Source organism: Tupaia chinensis, unplaced genomic scaffold (assembly GCF_000334495.1).
Source record: "Tupaia chinensis unplaced genomic scaffold, TupChi_1.0 Scaffold000425_1, whole genome shotgun sequence".
Taxonomy (NCBI): Eukaryota; Metazoa; Chordata; class Mammalia; order Scandentia; family Tupaiidae; genus Tupaia; species Tupaia belangeri.
The window spans coordinates 2270657-2271398 of record NW_006159930.1 but is presented as its reverse complement, the minus strand read 5'-3'; the positions used below and the strand labels follow the sequence as shown (position 1 = coordinate 2271398).

General features: G+C 41.5%; 1 protein-coding gene across 1 annotated transcript in view; it reads right to left on the bottom strand.

The window, feature by feature from the left end:
- Positions 1–742, bottom strand: part of HOOK1 (hook microtubule tethering protein 1) — a gene marked incomplete at its 5' end in the record, with an annotated part of 69714 nt that overhangs the window by 49762 nt on the left and 19210 nt on the right.

Genomic DNA, 742 nt, shown 5'->3' with positions numbered 1-742 from the left:
AAAATTGATGCTGTACTCTAATCATTATTTTGAAAGTCAATTTCCACATTAAAATATGAAAGTGTAAAAGCTGTTTTACATCCTGGGTGTGTTTTGTTTCTGAATTTTAATTAAAATATGAATAATTTATCTGTTCACAAAAATTGAGAACCAAGACACATACTTCCAAAAAATAAATCCAATTAGATAACTCTTATTTTTTAATAATGAAGATAAAACTATTTCCTGATGTTTACTATTTGTTAACCTTGTTTTAAGTTTATTTTTACCTATTTTTTTTCTTTTTTTGGAGAGGTTTTTGCTATAGGGCACATGTGTTCACCAGAAAGAGAGAGACAGAGAGACAGAAAGCGAGAAATCACCCCCCAGGGGGGATGGCCACGCCACAATCCCTTCTCCTCCATTCCCCTCTTGGGATCTTGGACACGGAGGCACATGTGCCTGGCGTGATTTTAAGCCACCGGGTCTGGGACTCGAACCGTTGTCGACTACATGGGAGTTCAGCAACATAGCCATTACACTTATTGCTGGTCCCCCTATTTTTTTTCTGAGAGAGAGGGAGACAGAGACAGAGACACAGAGAGAGGTTCTTAGGGCACAATCCACTCCCAGCCTCAGCCAATTTGGATCATAGGCATGTACACATATGCCAGTGTGCAGGAGAGACCTCAGAACCTGAACCCAGGACCTTCTCCTGTGGCCTCAGCAACACAGAGCACTGCGCTACCACTGGGCCGGTACT